Below are 18,681 nucleotides of genomic sequence, written 5' to 3'. Positions count from 1 at the left end.
TCGAAAACTTTTAGCACATTTTTACTATTACAGCTTTCAAGGTTAACAAGGTTAATCGTGAAAAGTGTTGATTATAGCATTATATTTGTATTGTGGCATGAAAGGTTGCTGTGATGAGCATTGTAGCCAATCACAGACATGTTGAGCGCATGAATGAAGTGATCTTGTCATTGCAACTCATTCTCTGCACTGTCACGAATGCTTTCATCATAACTAACAGTTCAAACATGATTATGTAAATAAGAGATTCATTGATTATAACGTGAGTTTTGGCAAGAGTCCAGAACTTACTATTACAGCTTTCAAGGTTAACAAGGTTAATCGTGAAAAGTGTTGATTATAGCATTATATTTGTATTGTGGCATGAAAGGTTGCTGTGATGAGCATTGTAGCCAATCACAGACATGTTGAGCGCATGAATGAAGTGATCTTGTCATTGCAACTCATTCTCTGCACTGTCACGAATGCTTTCATCATAACTAACAGTTCAAACATGATTATGTAAATAAGAGATTCATTGATTATAACGTGAGTTTTGGCAAGAGTCCAGAACTCAGTCACTGATTAACTCATGCTGTTTGATTGACACCTCCAGCGAATGTAAAGGGAGCGTTCTTTAATTGCTTTCTATATATAATTTAATCCGTTTAAATAACAGATTATTTTTTATCCTACTAAGAGAAACAATGTGAAGTTGACCGTTTAGTCACTGGTTTGATTTACTGATACATAGACAAAGAACATCTGACTGTACATAAATCATTACATATCAGAAATCACAGTTACTTACAGTACATGTTGTGGCATTACTGTCGAGTCCATATCGTAAAAGTCTGTTTGCAAAGCCTGCGCCGAAATTGTGACTGATTTACCAAAGAATTCACAGTGAAATGTACTGATCAAATAAATAATGCTCAACTGAGACATTGACATTGCTGAAAATAAATAACCACATTCCTAGCATTAGGATCCTTTGGAAGGTAAAGTTATTTTTAGTCCAGTGATCCTGTATCGCTCTTCTCTCCTCGTCATCTCACTAAAACGCCAGTGGATGGGGCCAAAGACTAACAAGAAAGATTTCCATTCTGAAACTTACAGGATATCACATAAAAACAATGGTTTAGATTATTCATAAACAGATTTTTTTTTTCTTTTTATCTCAGCAGAGAACAAAAATATTGTTACAGTAAACAATATTGATGCATTTCATTCAACTTTTGCTAAAGAAAATAAACTAAAACATTCAAAAAACCCAAACAAGTGTGTAACAAGGTTAGATGTTAGGGGAAGAAGGAGGCGGGAACCGGCGAACATTCAACAAACTTCAATGATAAAAATAAAACGAATACAAAACGAAAGTAAAAGACAGCAGCCCCTCACGGACTACTGCTGTCACATCATATAAAACAAACAATAAAATCCAGGCCTGGCCTCTCTCGATCTCTACTGTTGTGGCTCCTCCTTTTATGCTTCCGCTCCTCCGTGAGAGATATGAGAACAGTGCGTCGTGCAGGTGTCACTCATTAGCATTCACGCCACCGGCCTCGCGCTGTTCTCCCACGGCCTTCAGCCTCGTCCTGCTCGCCACAAAGTGGTATTGCTGTAAGTGATAGTTTGTTTATCAGACAAACAGTAGTATTATTTAACTTATTTTCTATCTTTATGTGCATTCAAGAATAATGTTTAACATATTTTATGTTAGTGATGTACCAAAATAAATGAAAATATAAGAAATACCAAAACCAAAATTAAAGTTTATTTAATAAATCAATTAATTATTCAAATTTAGTTTTATATTAAATTGAACTGTATAAAAAAAACTTAAATTGCACATAAGGCAATTTTTATATAACATTTTTAATGATATAATTTGTTTCTACTCCCAATTGTTTTTTAAAAAAAACATAAACATTTAAAAAGTGGCTGTAATAACTTGTTGGCAGATTTATTCAAACTGTGGACATTGGATGGCTTTTCTGAGGTAAATGTAACATTACGTGACTAATTTGTTTACAAGCTGATTTATTAAAGTCATTTTACATCACAGATTGAATGATTACATAAGACATTTCAGTAGGTTGTACTGTTTCTTTCAGCATGCCTTCTGATGTTCATTCATGTTTATTTTGTGCTATAACTAGTAGAAAAGACAAAGTAAGACATGATCAGTCCACATTCACTTTATTGGATGGCACACTTATAAATGTTTTGGGAAATTTTGTTCACACATCAAATGATAAAAGTATCCTAAAAGACTAAAAGTTCTTGGTTCATCCAAGTGACAATTGTTCAAATTGAGAATTCAATGTTAATCCAACCCTTGCATCCACACAACTGACATGTTTACTTGTAGCTTATCCATGTTGTGTGCACAAAATAGACACTGACACAGTCAAAACTGAAAATTTTAAGTTCATGCATTTTACAATTTTAAGTAAATTCTATACAACAACCTTAGACTTTAATATATAAGCAAAAAGAATACTAAGAGAAAATTGTTTTCACCTTCAGTGCGTTTGTGTAACACTACATTCATCCTTGGCTCTCTCCACTCCTTTACTCTCATGGGGTTCAGGTGTTTAATGATGCCGTCTGGAGTGCAGTAGAGACTCAAGCAGCCAGATGACCTTTCAGATCTTCTCAAATCTCTCTGCATGAGGATCAGCCTCCTCTGCTTGTTTTGTGCAAGCTTGCCAGACCCAGACAGGGTTGCCAAATGCATTAATATTACGAAACGTTTTTTTCTTTTTTTGTATAAATGGCTTTATTATTCTGGTAGTACAGATCAGAAGATCACATGCACAGCATCTTCTTTTGTGTTTGGTTTCAAGTGTGTCGCACACAAAGCCAAAACATTTTGATCGCCCCCCTGGTGGCTAGCTGCAGTATAGTCATAACCCCCCACTCTTTCCATATAATCAAATGGGAAGCTCGCCAAGCAAACAAAAAAAATAAATTACACTGTCATGATTGACTGCTGTGCTTGCGATTTGAGTTTGCGAGAGCAGGAGAATGGGCAGGACCTTGATGTTGCGGCTCCACCTCAGGATCACTAATGATGTAATCAGCAACGATCGTTTCTGTGATATTTTGGCTTCATTTTTTTATTTATTTTTTCCCATTTTTTTCCACATTGTCCATCTTTTTTTACAGTCTATGGTTTGTTTAGTTTAGCCCAACTTTGTGTGCTTGTTGCTTCAGGACCACATAAGGGGTAATGAAATTATATTAGAGGTTAATTATAGCAATTAATTGAAGGAACAAGCAAAACTAATGATTTATACAGTTTCTAAAGAAAATATAAGTGGTGATTGCCTGCACAAAACTTAATGCCATGATTTTAGGGTGTTCTGGGTAGTGGCCAAGGCATTACTATGTGGTTGCTAAGGGGTTCTGAGTGGATGACAACTCTTAGCCAGTCTGAGCTGGAAGTTTTACAGCTATTATGTAACTCTGAATGCTATTCATAAACTTCATGAACACCTTTTTTTCTGTAAAACGATGGCATGTGGGTGAAACATTACTCATTACAATCACAAGTCACTCTCACAATTTCAAACAGAACCTTTTTAATATCAGCCAGTTAGATAATGTTACCTTGAGGACATGTTTACATCAGCACTATTCAAAACAGACAACCACATGTTTTAGGCATAGAAACATATTTACATTTTTTACAACCTTTCAAAGGTGTGGGGTCGTTAAGAGTTTTTTTTTTTTAATGTTTTTTGAAAGAGGTTTCTTATGCTCACCAAGCAATAAAGTAAAAACAATAATATTGTGAAATATCATTGCAATTTAAAATAATAATTTTCAGCAGCCATTACCACAGTCTTCAGTGTCACATGATCCTTCAGAAATCATTCTAATATGCTGATTTTCTGGTCACGAAACATTTCTTATTATTATCAATGTTCAAAACAGTTGTGCTGCTTAATAGTTTTGTGGAATCTCATAATTTTTAGGTTTATTTGATGAATGGAAAGTTTAAAAGAACAGCATTTATTTAAAAAAAAATTAACATTATAATTGTCTTCACTGTAACTTTTGATCAATTTAATGCATTCTTGATGAATGTATTGAATTTCTTGAAAAAGATATTGAATATATAAAAAAATAAAATAAAATAACTGGCCTGATAACTATTATTGTTCCCTGATTCAATGGAAAGACAAAACGACTAAGATTGAAGGTAGAAATAAAGAGAAAGTGAATGAAATGATGATGTGAGAAAGAGGTTGCTGCTGATTACTCTGTGGAAAATAGATGTCTGTTCTACTAAACAGCTTCTGGCTTGCTCATAAGATGCTTCCATGGAGAAGAATTCCAATTTAACGCTGAGATGGTTGACACTGATTTGAATTTTCTCTGCCACTAGACCTTGTGTTGTATCGGGGAGTGTGTGTGTTTTGGCCATTGGTACTGAGTGCTCTCAATACAGTGTTTGTATTGATTACTAAAGTTGTAAATGCATTGATATTTGTGCTCTGCATGGTGCGGTGTGTGTATTTGTGTTTGTGTTATGGTTTCATCTTTACAGAAGAGAACAGATGGCAAAACTGTCTGTCATAAGCCCAGCACCCCGCTTTTTTCTCTCAACCCCTACTCTCATTTTGTTCTTCTTTTCATAGGCAAGCATCACTATTATGTTTTTTTTTTTATACTGAGGTTTATGGATTTGAACAAACTTTCTTGCAATGTTGCGCTACGGACAGAGAGTTTTACTTTTTTTTTTTTTTTTTTCAGTGAAGATAAAAACATACCACACATACACTTAAATCACCATGCAGAGTTTTGTTCTGCTTTTAAGTGATTGGATTTGAGATTTTTGCCTGGTGGAAAATGTAGAGATCTTGTTTTTATCTTCACTCTATTATCTTTATACTGTGGTCCCTTCTCTTTTTTACATCATCCCTCTCTTTTTCTCATTATCTCCTCATTCTTTTCCTAATGATTTCCCCAATGAGACATTGTTATCCCCCTTGTGCCCTCAGTAACCCCTCACCAGATGAGACTCTCTGACATACATGCACACACTGATATTAGTCTTGCCTCTTTTTCCACTGGGCTCAAAACAAGAAATTCAGAAAGACAGAGCGAGTGAGAGAGGGTTGCCAAAGATTACATAACGTAATTCTACTGAACAGTTGCACAGAAGTGTTGAGGAAGGATCCTCTAATTTTTCTGCTCTCTTTTTTTTCCTTCTGACTATATTTGTATCAAATTTAATATCAAAGTACTTGATTTGCATGTGTTTTTGCATACAAAATAACAGGGATGGAAGTATCAGCTGTCAGAAAACAAAATAAAAAATCACATGCTATTCGTTTTAAGAAGTATTTGATATTAGAATTGTTATGTCCCAAATTATGTATCGTATGTTGAAAAGAGGTAACCCAAAGGTACCCAAGATGATAATTTTCCGTGGATATCAGAAGTGCAGATCCAGATCCAGATCAAACAAAAATGAATGTGTTAAAAAAACTACGAACATAGTTTTCAAACGTCTTTCTCCAATGCAGTAGGAAGAATTGCAGCGTAAATTAAATTAACTGAAATGTGGAGTGTGAATATGAGGATGTTAACTCTGACAAGATGATTTTCAGGCCAGTTTTCGGTGACAAGATCCACATAACTATATGCGACAGCGTGTTCTGTTCAAAACGCAAATATAGTATGGCACGTCCCAAAACTTGAAGCTCATACTTGTAGTGTAAGTAGGTGATTTGTGACAAAACAAAATGCAAAACAAAACCAAAATAAAATGCTAAATAAAAATACAAAATTAAAACATATTATAATATTTAAAATACACTTAAATAAATTAAACATTAAGTTAGACTCAAGAGGGCTTGTTCAGAAGGGAGCTCTACATAAGGATATCATGAATTAGTTACAATCTGGCAAAAGTATGATCTCAGATCCCATCTGAATTATGATGTGGGCTTTACAGCAGTGGGACTAATCATAACTCTGCACTCAGCAAATTAGATTACAGTATTTCTTCAAACACAGCAGAGCCCTGCTGCTGAGATCCATCTATCTTGAGCTCTGTTTAACTCATAAGCATAATACAAACAGCAGCAGCCCAACACTGTGTGTGAGGTCGTATAATACGTTACATTTAATTTTGTTCTCTAAAACAAATTTCCTACAAAATGACTTTTAAGTTTGCCACTTTAACATGGGCGCTGTGCATGTGTGTGTCTGTTCCTCATCAATCATCATGTCCGGGCGGAGTCGACTAGGTGGGATGCACATGTGAGCCAGACACAGATCTCTCTCATCACAGTGGAGTAATGAGCCACCGCTCAACATCAGGCTCTAGTTCAGGGTCAGATGCATAAGCCCTCAGAGGAATCAAGAAACATTTACTTTGAGATATTTAAAGCCGATGTATGGCAGTTATATTAAAATACTTTCTAATGTGCAGATGTCTTTCCTTTTAATCTCTTCAATACAGTGTCTTCCCCATTTTTAAATATAGTATTACGTTCTACTCTTTTGATGAAAATTTGCTCATGTGGATATATTTGTCTCTCTCGTGCTGTCTCTTTCCCTTCCTCCAGAAGACATTTAGCAATTAGTCCTTCTGATTACATTAGCAATCATCTTCCTGTCATAATGTCTGTCTTCAGCAGATATGATGGGTGTAGAGTTCATGTGTGAGCAGGAAGGTAGTCAAAATGATTGAATTCATGACACTAGATTGGAAGATGGGTAGTCTTTTGGAACATTTAATGTCAAATGAGGGTGTGTTTGTATTCTGTAATTGCTTGAAAGTTAAGATCCTGCATGGGAAAATGGATTTTGGTGTTTGCTAACATTGTTTAGGAGTTTTGGCCTGCAAGATTTTTATATGTCATGATATTTATATCAAATATTTTTTGTCCTTTTTCCTAGAAAAGAAAGACTATATTTAAATATATACACTACTGTTTAAAGGTTTCGGTTAAGTAAGATTTAAAAAAAAGAAGAAATTATTACTTTTAAACAGCAGGACACACTAAATTGACACTTTATTGTCAGTAAAAACATTTATAATGTTACAAAAGATGCTTCTACTCCGAACCTTCTATTCATTGAAGAAAAAAAATAATCAAGGTTTCCACAAAAATATTAAGCAGCACTGTTTTCAACATTGATCATAAGAGATGTTTCTTGAGCATCAAATCAACATAATATGATATCTGAAGGATCATGTGTCACTGAAGACTGAAAATTCAGCTTTGCCATCACAGGAATAAATGTAATTAAAAAAAAAAAAAAAAAAAAAAAAAATATATATATATATATATATATATATATATATATATATATATATATAAAAATATATAAAAATATATCAACAGTTATTTTAAATTGTAAAAAAAAAAAAATGTTTCACAATATTACTGTTTACTGTATTTTTGATCAAATTAATACAACCTTGCAGAGCATAAGAGACTTCTTGAGAGAAAAAAAGTAGTGCTTCTGCTAAAATTTTTATGAATTCTGCATTTATGAGTTCAATGAGGCTTATTTTTTTGGCAGCTTTGGGGATGACTAGGTGCCTGTTGGTGAAAGATTTCTAAGGGTTGATTCTATTTTAGGTGCTAGTGCTAATTCAACTCAGTTCTGGCTGAGGGCAGACTTTTGTTTGTTGGCAAGTTTTGTGTACATTGTAGCCTATTCTGCCCAAGGACTGTCCACTTAGACAGGAAGTGAATCTAAAATCAATACTACCACAGCAGACTGGGGTGCAACAAAGTGGTGTCTCATTCAGATGATGACATAGCTGTCTTTGTGAATGTTGTATAGAAAACAATAAACAAATGATGACTATTTTGCATAGATCTTTTATCAGTAAATTATACGTACTGATGTTTTCATTGCCATTTTAGTGTGCAGTATGTATCAGACGCTGTGTGAATGGATCGTGGGCAGTCTGTTGTTGTGCCATCTGATGCCAGTGTGTCGCTAAAGTTAATTCTGTCTCGGTTCGTTGACAGTAATTTCAGAACATTATGCCTTTATCTTACTCATATTTTCGCCACGGAAAATATTCTTTCTGCTTTTCATGAATTTGTACCAGAAATATTGTGTTCCTGTAATTGGAATCAAATGGGTACATTTGATGGAAAGGAACAAAAAACATATACAAGTAATAACATGACAAGTATGTTTAGTATTAAAAAGTTGTAGTTTTTAGGTTTTGATCAGGGGTCTCATTTATAAAACTGTGCGTAGGAACCTTACTAAAAGTGTACGTGCGCCTGAAAGCCAAAAATTACGTACGCAAAAAAATATTCAGACTTATAAAACCGTTCGTACGCCAGAACCTGCGCAGAATTCACTTTATAAATCCCAGTCAGCGGAAGATTGTGCGCACATGCGTCTCCACCCCGAAATATCCATATATGCAGCTTACAACGCCTAGTTTTACTATGCATATCCTCATCTGCTTATCATTTGCATATGATTATTCATCCACGTGATAACGTTTAACGGTACAAGACACATTACATTAATAAAAATCATGTACTTGCCTATCCTTGTCTTGTTTTTGAATACACATCAAATAGTGTAAAATACATTTCATCTTTTCCACTGGCCGAATTGTATTTTTAATTGATTTATATTTTTAATGGAAACAGATTGGGCATTATTGGCACGAAACTATTTTCTCAGACAATCTTGTATTATCTTGATAAGCAATTATTTCTGTGGTTAAAACATTAAAACACAGCACGCTACAGGAAAAGTGTTCAAAACATCGCATCCACAACAAATATTTCTATTGATTGAATTTGAATAAAAAATGTTGTAACTTCTCAGTAATGATTTCATGTTTAAGTGTTCTCCATTAATTTGAATGGCATATTTAATCTAAATGTTTATATCAGAAGTAAAACATAGTTTAAATCATTATTTTATTTATTTAAACTGTTATTTGCGTCAGTTTCACTAAACGGCCCAACGCGCTCGCTGGCGCGGACATTTAAGAAGGGATGGATATTTGCTTCAAGTGAAATTATATTTGTATTATCTTTCTGTATATGTTTAATTTTTTACCAAAAAGACATTTAACTCCAGCTCACCATCGGTGTCACCAATTTGCTCCATCTCCAAAACGTTTGTACGCATGGGACAGAGTTTGCGTGCAGGTGCGCAAATTTTCCCGTCAAGTTTGTTTTTATAAATCACAACTTGTGCGTCGGAAGTGCCGTACGCCTCTTTCAGGGCCTGTTTTGTGCGTACGCGACGGTTATAAATGAGGCCCCAGGTGTCAGAAGTCACTTACACTGGTGTTCCCCAAATAATATTTAAAAGCTCTGAATTAGCAGTCAAATTGTAATAAATGCTTTAAACTCAATTTAATAAGGAACTATTTTTAGACACCAACACACTATGACCTATTTAAATACTTATTTTGCAAATGAAGTATTTTTCCCCATAATTAGATGTCAGGATACATAATAAGGATACATAATATATTTACTCTCCATATCGGCTTACAGCGGTCTGAAGTATAGTTAGTATGACGTGTACACTGTTAATTATTTGACTGTAAATTTACAGTAAATTACTGGTTACCAGTTGCATAACTTTCACAGTGAGTCACTGTATCATTTTTACAGTAAATAATTGTGAAATGACAGCTGTATACTGTGACTTCACAGTAAATTATGCCGTAGTATTACTGTGATTTAGCAGTAGGCTGCTGTAGAATTACTGTATATAGTTTCTTGGTATGTTTACAGTGTTTTACTCTGTCTATTATAGCGGCCATCTTTAAACCCTCTTGCATGCCTATAAATGGAGCTTTTTTTTTTTTTAGAGCATTCTCATTCAACCAGTGACTGCATTGAAGAATCTCAAGTTGTCATGGCAGCCTGGGCACTCGCCATGGAAACAAGCTGTTGATTGACAGTGACAGGCTAAAGGGTAGCTGGCTGTCCATCAGAAGGGATCCGTGTGCCTTTGTGTTCGTGCAGTGATCAGGGAAAGGGGAGTGTACAAATAATGCGAGGTCATTAGAAGTTTTATCCATGTCATCATGAACATCATAACTCATTACAATACATGGTGTGGAAAAGTTCTTCAAACCTCATCCTTTATACTTTACAATAGTTCATAGGGTTAACATTCATGTATCAACTAACAATGAACTTGTACAGCATTTATTAATCTAGGTTGATTTTAATTTATATATTTACTTATACATTTTAACATCAAGTTGTACAAATGAACGTTTATTAATTAATGATGAACAAACATTAATTAACAATAAACAATAAATTTTTTTTTTTAAAGAATTAAAAAGGCTAAAATGTTTAAAGTAAATTTCGATTTACTAGGTGGCATGACAATGGATGAGTGGTTTGAGGAACAATTTGGAGAGACTTCTACAAATATGAACCGTCATGCTGAAGTGCTGAAATGTAACATTGATACATTCGAGAAGACTCGTAATGAAAAAAATACCGTGCAGCAAACCCAATGGGCAGTGAAATGCTTCGGTGACTGGTGTAGTGAAAAGGGTTGCAGCATTGATTTGAAACAAATCACCAAGACGGAACTCAACGCACTTCTCCATGACTTCTATGGAACTGTCAGAAGCTCCAAAGGCGAAAAATATGGGATCAGTAGCTATGTAGCGTTACGTGCGGGTGGGTCTGAACAGATTCCTGAATGATCCACCTTTGAGTTTGTCCTGGTGTCTGATGAAAGACAGCGAATTCACCTCATCCAATAATGTTTTCGTTGGAGTCGTAAAGACAATGAGAAGAGAGGGTTGTGATAAAACGGAGCATCACACACCGATTTCTACTAAAGATTTCAGCACCATAAAACTGTCCGATGCGCTTAATCCCAACACACCTGAAGGACTCGTAAACAAAGTCTGGTTTGACGTGCAGTTACACTTCGGACATAGAGGAAAAGAGGGGAACCGAGAACTCATTCCAGACTCATTCCGCATTTTAACAAACAAAAATGATCTAAAGTATGTCACAATGATCTTCAATGAAGACACAAAAAACCATAAGGACCCACATGACAGAAATAAGGAGAGCAGGCGTGGCTTCATGTTCCAACAAACTGGGAACCCGCTTTGTCCCGTTGCCTCTCTAGAGAAGTACTTTTTGACTTAATCGTTTTTGACTGTTGCAGGTACACAAGAGAGCCTATGGGTGTGAACTACCTCGCAACAATGTTGCCGAGAATTTGTAAAGCAGCAGGCGCCTCCAAGGTTTACACAAATCACTGCCTTCGCAGCACCATGGTGCAGTGATTGTCCGATGCTGGTCTCGAATCGAGGGAAATTATGTCTGTGAGTGGACATAAGTGTGAAAGTTCACTACAGAGCTACTGGAGGCCAAACAAAGAAAGCACTGGAGCGACATTCTTGCTGCAACAGAAAACATTGCTGACAGTGCTGAGCCCCAACTAAAGAGAACCGCGATAAATATCACCACAGTGGAGCCGATTGAAATGAGACAAATATTTAATGCATGCACAATAAACGGAGATGTTCAAATAAATTTAAATAAACAACAATAAAAAAAGTATCTCTTGTTAGGCAGCATTTTAGCAACTAAATTAATAACATTAATAAAATAGATTAAAGACCTAACTGTTATCTATCAAAATATGTGCCCTTGTGTTTTTATTTAGGCTATGTAAATATTTAGTTTAGTGCAGAGAGAAAATAACGGAATAAACAAAAAAATAAACGTTTTCTCATGCTGAGAGATAAGCTATGCCTATTTGTGTGAGGAAATTTCACAAATATTGTGTTTTAAAAAATAAAAAGAATGAGACAAAGTTTGAGAACGGTTTGTTGTTTTTATTTGAGCTTTCATGCATATTACACATTGGAACGTTGTTGTTCACGGTCAGGGACTATTTTTTTCTAGTGGAAGGAATGCTTTTATTGATTTAACTTCATGAAAGTTGCACTAATAAATTTTTTTTTTTACTTTAATATTGTGTGGTAACCGTTTTATAAAAGCAGTAAGGTACTTGAGGCAAGTGCTGTATCGTGAATAAGTAACGGCTGAAGGGCGTTGTTAGGCACGACGCGAACAACGCCCTTCAGCCGTTACTTATTCACGATACAGCACAGCCTCTCGTACCTTATTGCTTACATAACATATATATTGATGCTAAGCAGGATGGCTGATGGCTGATATAAAGCTGATATCTGCATATCATCACACTATTTGGTTTAAGGATATTAAATTACAGATGTATAACAAATTATGCAAATACATTTTTTCACATAATATTTACTAAAAAAACAAATTAATTAGTCGAAAAAATGTATTTGACTCAATCTAAAATCAACTCAATCAACAACAAAAAACTAAAATAAACAGATTCTTCAGATACTTTAGATAGAAACTTTGATTCTGTAATCCTATTATAGTATTTTAAACGTGTTGTTAAAAAAATACAAATAAACTCTTAATATATTGTATAGTGTGAAAAAAAACTATATCTGAGAAAAGTGTCATGCTTTATTGAAACATTAGCCTGTTTCGCTCGTAATGGAGTGATCTTGCAGTAGAGATGTTGGACAAAACAATGACAGTCTAAAAAACTTAATGTTAAGGACTGCAAAAATTATTATTTTTTGATTCAGACCAACTGGCTTAAGAGTGATTCATGCTGATTTTTGAACCTGACTCAGGCTGAAAAAGTTACTCTGACTTGTGAGGAAGTTTTAGCCAACACAAAAGCATTAAAACATTTCCTTGATTGTGGTAACCATGCATTTGTAATGCATGGCCTCTCACAACTTTAAAAGCATATTATCTTGTGAGGTCATAGGGAACATAGTGTGACAGTAAGCGGATATGTGCGTTTAATTTCATTCATATCATGAAAGGCTCATGCAGTAGTAATCAGCGTTGATGTGGTGTGTTTTAACAGGGCTGTTCAGTGGTAAGAAAGCTTTCATACACAAAGCCTGGACCGCTGACCTTTCCAACCAGCTGTTATTATAGAAAGCAGAACAGTAAATAACTATTACAGGCTTTTTGCCATTTACCCATGAACACTTTTGTCTGTTGGAAAATGGCTTACAATCAAATTTTACAGATACACTTCTGACCACTCAAGAAACAGGAGCTGCACATAATTTCCAAGACATTACAGATGTTGCCTAGAAATCTGTGGATTTTTGTAGCACCTTTTACTTTTAGTGGACAGTTAAAATTTAAACACTAGCATCCACAGAATAGCAGCTACCAAGAACAGCATAACAACTAAGTTTTTGCTGTGGTATTGAAATTTGCCATGTATAGTACACACTGTAAATTTGTGAATCCCCTAATAAATTTTCATTCTGTGTGTGTACAGAGCACATTCTTGCGTGCTTGGTATGCACTATTTTGCCCAAAGTAATATTATAGCAACAAAAGACTCCTTATGTTCTGTTGTGTATATGCTTGGAAGGCTGCTTCATAAAGCATGCCCTTGCAGTGTTGCCATGTCCTCTTATAAGCGTTTTTGGGCTTGGCTCATAAAATGAAAAGTTAATGGAATAAAGAACACTATGTAAACATAAAACCATTTGTGAACATAAAACCAACCTTTGCACTTTGAAGCGACAAACAAGCGCTACTCTATACTGCTCAAAACTCGCGTTTGAATAGTCAGTAGCAAATTCTTAAAATATGAAAACATACTTACAGCCAGGCTGTTTCTGTGAGTGAGTAGCGCCAGACTGTACTTGCAAAGATAGAATTGCTCCACTTTTTAGAATCAGCCTTTGTGCACAGCTGGCCTTGTACTCTCCCAGGTTCTGGAAACAGTCCTCCGAAAACTGCGCAGCACACAGTCGAATATTTTGGCTGTACTGTTCTGGAACACTGTTGTAAATAAAGCTTAACCACAGTTTGTCCTCTTTTGGAAGGCCAAACAAAGTAGTTTGGCTATCGTAACAAAAAACACAGCGTCTCCACGACATGGCGGCACCGGCGGCAACAATAATACAGCCAGAATAAAAGTTAGTTGTAGAATGCGTTCGTCACTCCCGTAAATTGACCTGACCTGAGTGTGAATACAGAACGGGATTAAGGACTAAAGGGTAAATTTAGCTGCAGCGTGTACGTGAATGCGAAGATGGAGCTTTGCAGCACCCTTCTTGGGTGTGGTTAGAGTCCAAGATGTAAAAAGACAAAAAATGGCTGGGCTCGTAACTGCACTGCAGTGCAAAGTTGTTATTTATTTATAGTAAGGAGAAAATTAACAAATCCAGCGGTGCAAATATATATTTACAGTGAATACTATTTACAAAAACAAAACAAACACAAATTTAAAAAATCAACAATACACAATATAAACAATAAACACAATATAATCAATAAATAGACATATACATTTGCAACATACAATGGTTTCAGTGGTTTCAGGTTTGCGCCCTGCACGGGAAGCATGGTAGTAAGGCTATAAAGTTGTACAACAAACAGCATTTGGGTTTGCTGCTACATTCCCGGAAACCGTACATCACATAAAACCGGTAAGACCAACAAAACAGGCAGTAATATGTAAATATATGCGTGTGTGCAATCGTTTGAGTTATGGCAGGAAGATGGATGGGTGGAGGATTGCTACCGAGGGAATGTAAGCGAGTGTAGTGTGTGTGACCAGTGCCGTTCAGCCCTCAGAGCTAGGCCCCACATCACAGTGGCCATTGGATTCGAGAATTGTTGAATTTCACTGGTATCTGAAATTTTGCTATCGAAACAACCTAATTTATTAGAATACATGTTATTATTAGAATAAGTTACATGTGCCAAAAACAATGAAAACAAACAAAAAAATTCATGGTGAAAAACAAATGTACTGCCTATTTTGCTGTCAGTAACTAAGTATGAACCACTCTTCATATGCACCTTGGCCTCTTGTTTACCTTGTGTTGTATTTCCATGAATTTAAATAAAACGTTTTCAAAGGTTCCTACTTGTTACATCCCCCATGTGCGTGTGTGTGCATGTGTTGTTCCTCTGATAAGATGAGGTCTGGTTGGTACTGTGTTCAGTGTACCATGTAAGGTTTAGAATAGCATCCGCATGGCTTTCTTCTTTGAGGCTGTATGTGTCTTGCGATCAATCATTTCACCCCACGGTAAGATGGATAAAGTGTGTACGTTACTGTGTGTGTGTGTGTGTGTGTGTGTGTGTGTGTGTGTGTGTGTGTGTGTGTTTAGTACTGTGTTTTTTACATGTCTGAATATGGGCAATTGCATCCATTTGACTCCATTAAATAAGAGTATTTACATTTATAGACTCAATATCCCTTGTTGTTTAGGTTAAATGCTTTAACGGTTTGCCCCCACACTATGTGGGATCTTTGTAAATCTCTTTAAAACATCCCTCATACCATCAAATTTATATTGGATTCTTCTTCCCCATGGATCTGTACCAGTTGGTAAAATCCCATAATGCAGTCAGTATATGTATAAGGAGCCACATGCGACTGCAGTATCTCTCCGCCAAAGCCGCACTTCAGGTTTGCCGATGTACCAATTGATTCTTCTTCTAAGCACATTAACCAGGCGTCAAGGCTAAACAGGACAGTGTGCTGTGTTTTCTGCTTCATGAGTGTAATAATGAGTTTTTGAAAGACGGAAGTGTAGATTAAACCTTGATTTGGTGTTTAGTTATATCTAGTAGTATTTGTGCTTTTTGACACACCACAAGTAGTATTTGTAAGTATTTGTTTATTTAGAGTAATTTTTTTGTTGTTGTTTATGCTTTAATTTATTTATTTCTTATTTTATTTTTAGAATTTTGTATATATTCTTTTTGGATATGTATTTTTTTTAAAATGTGCATTGCATTTAGATTATTTATTTGTAAAAATATTTATTTAAATCATTGTTTTTTTAAATGTGCATTGCATTTAGATTATTTATTTGTAAAAATATTTATTTAAATCATTGTTTTTAGAATTTATTTGTTTTTATTGATTTAAATTTATTATTTAATTAGATTGAATATTGTAACAATTTCATGACAATTGACTCAACGTATTATTCAGACATTTTACTTCCGAGATTTTTTTTTCATTATCAGTGTTCTCATTACATTTTCCTTTTTGTTTTAACTCATTTTATTTTTTACTGTATTTCAGTTAATAAAAGCTATAATTTTTGTTTTTTGTTTTGTGAATGTGCATAAAGTAAAGGTATATCACAGCAAATACTGCCATTTATTTATACTAACGAGAACAACAGGGAAAGCTCTGCTTAATTGTCATGAAAATAATGTCACAATGTAGAAAATGTTAGTGGTCCTAAAATAGACTTTATTTGCTTTAAGTAAACTTCATTTTTTACTCCTGAGACATATTTTTGACATTTCATACATGTTCCTGTTGCGTAACTGGTAAAGTCTCATGGTCATGGGTTCAATTCAATGAAATGTCATATAAATATATTTTAGGGTACCTAAATATGAATCATAACTATATAAAATTTGAAGCAAGCAAGATGGCAGTAACATTGGGGCTTTGCATGCACCTCACACAAGATGATTGTGACCTGCTGCAGCAGTGAATGGTGGAGTGATTGGCTCTGGGCAGCACAGGTCATTTTGACCCTGTGTGAATGTGCTGTAGGCAAAGTGGTTGTGAGAGCCTGTTCAACCCATTTCCTGCTCAGCAGTTAAACCGAGCAGTTATTTCCTCTGCTGTCTTATGACCAGCCCCTAAAAAATTCTCGACACGCATAGACATAAAAGAATTAGAATGTATAACCAACTAAAGCTTTGTTTTGTAGTGTTAATATGAAAGATGAGGTGAAATAAATAAAACAAACACAAATTTCACGGTGCCTTATGGTATTTGCTTTGTTACTTTGAGTTATTGAAAGACAGTCACTTTGATGTGACACACAGTGTGTGTGTTTTCAAGTGAAAGGAACATGCCATTGTGACCGAGTTGTTACAATTGGTCTGTTCCTCATTTGGTTATGATTGGTTATCACAAAAACAACCTTAGGGAATGCCATGGTGACAGACGGGCTGGCCCCACCCCTCGGGGTTGAGTTGTCAAGCAGGTCTTTTGTTTATGTGCCAGTGTCTGGCCATGTGGGAGTTTGTGTCATTTTCCATTTTAATGAAGACAAGTCTCCTGTGAATACTACTGAACTCATAAACACTTTAACAGGAGATTTTTGGTCCTCTATGTGAGCCCCTTTGTATTTTTTAAGGTCAGTTTAAGAGGGAATATTCTGGGTTAATATCAATGTAATTTCTTTGAAATACTATCATGTGTATTCAAAAACTAGATAAACAAACTTTCAAGACAAACTTCAATGTTAGCTTAAAATAACCTGGTCAGAAAGTTGTAAGTAGTTTTAAAAGCTTTGGAACCAGATAGATAGATAGATACTAGATAGATAGATACTAGATAGCTACTAGATAGATAGATAGATAGACACTAGATAGATAGACACTAGATAGATAGACACTAGATAGATAGACACTAGATAGATAGACACTAGATAGATAGACACTAGATAGATAGACACTAGATAGATACTAGATAGTAGATAGATACTAGATAGTGGATAGATAGATAGATACACATGTTCTTAGAATGTTTTAGTGTTAGGTGTTACTAGCATTTTAAGCATGAAGCTATAGCATATTTTAATACATTGTTAGCAAGTTTTAACATACAGTAATACAGTATTACTAGGTGTCGTAAGCATGTTTTAGCATGTGGTATGATTTGTCACATCACTTATGTCACCCACGTTGCAAACTTGCAATACAAATAAATTATTTCTAGTTTTTTTGTTTTGTTGGTTCAAAACACTTATAGTTTGAAAGATCCTTACCAATGGAAGGCTAGCAGGGTTTAAATGCATTATTGTAAACAGTGTGATAATAGCATATTTTAAATGTCTTTGAAATGTATTTCCCATTTAAGTTGGAATACATCAACCTGGTTCGGTTAATTCTGTTTTGTGTAACATTTTTGTTAAACGATTATTTAATTGTGTAAACCAAGCTATCAAAAAAAGGTGTGCATTAGTTAGCCGTTCAAATTGTTTCTCTGTTTGTTTCTGCTTTGGCTCTTTGCTATTGGCAGAGTTTTTAATCAATCACTTTCCCGCCCACCACAGTAGCCTGCGTAATGGTGCATTACAGCATCTCAAAAATGCCCACTCATTTCCCACTATCCCTTTCCATCTTCTCCTACAGAGCCTGTCAATTATACTCAGAAAACACCCTCCATGTTCGGCACAGACAACTAATTGCCCCATTTTTTTTTTATTGATTTTCCCAATAATGTAAACGGTGGCATTTTTAACATCGGTAATGTTCGTTTGAGCAGCCCAACATGGCTACATTAACCAGTGGTGTGAGTTTAGGTGGGACTGCCTGTTTTCCGACGATGGAAACACTATTGTCAAACAATCATTTTTATTTTTGCAGTTCTGATTGGTGCCACTAGTGAAGCAGATATCTAGTTTGACCTTTTACAGTTGGCATGAAATGAATTTTCTAAATGCATGTTATAGATCTTATTGTAAACAATTCATCCGTGCTTTTATTTTAAAAAAAAATAAAAAAAATGTTTTGCCCTTGTAATGTTTAATAAAAAATGTCATAATTAACCTTCTAGTGAAACAATAGTCTTCTCTCTGGTGACTTATGGAGGATGTCTCCAATCATTTAA

At 35.1% G+C, this 18,681-nt stretch overlaps 1 protein-coding gene across 2 annotated transcripts in view; it reads left to right on the top strand.

Moving 5' to 3' along the window:
- abr (ABR activator of RhoGEF and GTPase) overlaps positions 1-18,681 on the top strand; it is a 296,797-nt gene that overhangs the window by 76,871 nt on the left and 201,245 nt on the right. The window lies entirely within an intron of this gene.

Source organism: Abramis brama (assembly GCF_963993115.1).
Source record: "Abramis brama genome assembly, chromosome: 5".
In the NCBI taxonomy this organism is placed as follows: Eukaryota; Metazoa; Chordata; class Actinopteri; order Cypriniformes; family Leuciscidae; genus Abramis; species Abramis brama.
Note: the sequence above shows the minus strand (reverse complement) of the source record. Positions and strands in the feature narration are given on the sequence as shown.